The following is a 2,500-nucleotide window of genomic DNA, read 5'->3' on the forward strand; positions in this document are numbered from 1 at the left end:
ACAGTCCTCAATCGGACCAGCACACTGAAGATGTCCACCGCGCTTCGCACCGGGCCCGCGAGGACCTACTTTGGCCGCACGGCGCCGCGCGCAGGGTGCGCCGGCGCGCAGCTGCGACGCCTGCCGCGTCCGTCGGCCGGCGCGCCTGCCACTGGCCGCCCCCACCAGCCGGCTGTAGCGCGTGCGCCCACGCACCGCGCGGCCAGCACGCCGGGAGGCGCCCCCTCACCGGCCGGGGACGGTCCCACCCAGCCACCGCCGCGTATCGCTTCACACCCAGATGCCGTTCAGTTTCGTCGGCATGGTGGGTATCGCTGGAACAACCGGTTAGTACCTCAACCTATCGTCGCCATCACCGATTCACCCCTAGCGAGAACAACCGCACCACAACAGGTTACCATTTGTTCATTTGCGTAACTTCACCAGAAAACGCAGGCGTCCATCGCCATTTGCAACTTCAACGATTATTGCATGCCTGTGTCAGGTGTCACGCCACACTACGTCTGCCCACATACACGCAACAAAATGTGCACGCCTAGACAATACGTGGAAGGTGGCCCCCGTACGTATGCGATGTCCATTGCTCGAACGACTGTCAACCGGCCTCTGTAGCATGTCGCAGATATGGAACGCGGTGCACCATGCCATCACGGTGTGTGAGGAGAGACGACTAGGTCCGAATACATCAACAGACAGCTCATGCTGATCGCCATCCACGGCGTCCGTTCCTCCCACACGTCTCTATGGCGTACCACACTGCAATCCAGCTCTCATAGGGAGACGACACGTAGCTGCGTGCACAATATTTGCACTGTATGGTCCGCCGTTTTTGGGCGCAGTCGTTGTGCGGTCACACATGTGCCACGATGTATCATTCAGTACATAAGGACGAATGTGCAGTACAGATTGTGGTTCACGCGTACGACATCAGCGGACAGTTGACACAGGCCGCACCACAACGTAGCCTGAGTACGTCGCATGCGAAGGGCATTGAACATGCAAACTTCTCACCAACCAGCTTGCGAAGGCAGGGGGCAAGGTGGGGACGTGGGGAGGGGCGGCATGTACGTCCTGCTGCCATCCACATTACAGTGTACAGCAGGAGCATGTGGAAAGTGAGCAAGACTTGCAAGGTGTTTAACATGAAGCGATACACAGGGGTGCGGGCAGTGCGAGTAGCGAACTATATTGCGAGGGTTGCGGGTGGGCAACACTACAGTAATTGAACGAGTCGTATAACAATTACAGAGCAGGTTTAGGCGACAACGTGGGTTACGTTAAGGCGACAACATGGGTTAGGTTAAGGCACAACATGGGTTAGGTTAAGGCACAACATGGGTTAGGTTAAGGCACAACATGGGTTAGGTTAAGGCACAACATGGGTTAGGTTAAGGCACAACATGGGTTAGGTTAAGGCACAACATGGGTTAGGTTAAGGCACAACATGGGTTAGGTTAAGGCACAACATGGGTTAGGTTGAGGCACAACATGGGTTAGGTTGAGGCACAACATGGGTTAGGTTGAGGCACAACATGGGTTAGGTTGAGGCACAACATGGGTTAGGTTGAGGCACAACATGGGTTAGGTTAAGGTACAACATGGGTTAGGTTAAGGTACAACATGGGTTAGGTTAAGGTACAACATGGGTTAGGTTAAGGTACAACATGGGTTAGGTTAAGGTACAACATGGGTTAGGTTAAGGTACAACATAGGTTAGGTTAAGGTACAACATAGGTTAGGTTAAGGTACAACATAGGTTAGGTTAAGGTACAACATAGGTTAGGTTAAGGTACAACATAGGTTAGGTTAAGGTACAACATAGGTTAGGTTAAGGTACAACATAGGTTAGGTTAAGGTACAACATAGGTTAGGTTAGGTTAGGTTAGGTTACACGTTGTTGTACGGAAAGGTGTAGGGGGGGGGGGGCGGGGGCGGCAGGTTCGTTGATAGTGATTATAGTAAGTGAATGCTTGTGACATGATCAGATTTGTCACGTCAGGATGCACCTTTGGCTTATTAGAGGCGGCGCTCCAATTCTATGCTTGTGTGAGACCTGTGTCTTTGACTCATGTCATTGTTTGTGCGCTGTGACAGGAGGTACTATTGTGATGTTGGGTGCACCGTTGTATAGGACATGTGTGGGTGTTGGTGCCTGGTCTGCGCAATGGTGGATGTCGAAAGGCTGGGATATTGTATTTTCCGCACGGACCTCCTGGTCTGGTTGTGATAGTGTGGATTGTGTAATGTGGCGGAGAAGATGCACTGGATGTTGTTCCATGCTGGTGCTTACATATTGTATGTGCGCCTGTTAGAAGCAGAGAGTGGTGCGTGATCAGAGTGTCTGGCTGACGTGTGGTTCCCATTTTGGGCAGACTCTTTCAGCATGTATACGGACAGTTGTGTATATTTGCTGTAGTTTGATGGCTCTGCATTGATTACTAATCAGCGCCGTGTGTACGGGTAATCTGGTTCCAGTCCAAAATGTTCCATCTGTGTACAT

This window comes from Schistocerca piceifrons, unplaced genomic scaffold (assembly GCF_021461385.2).
Source record: "Schistocerca piceifrons isolate TAMUIC-IGC-003096 unplaced genomic scaffold, iqSchPice1.1 HiC_scaffold_633, whole genome shotgun sequence".
In the NCBI taxonomy this organism is placed as follows: Eukaryota; Metazoa; Arthropoda; class Insecta; order Orthoptera; family Acrididae; genus Schistocerca; species Schistocerca piceifrons.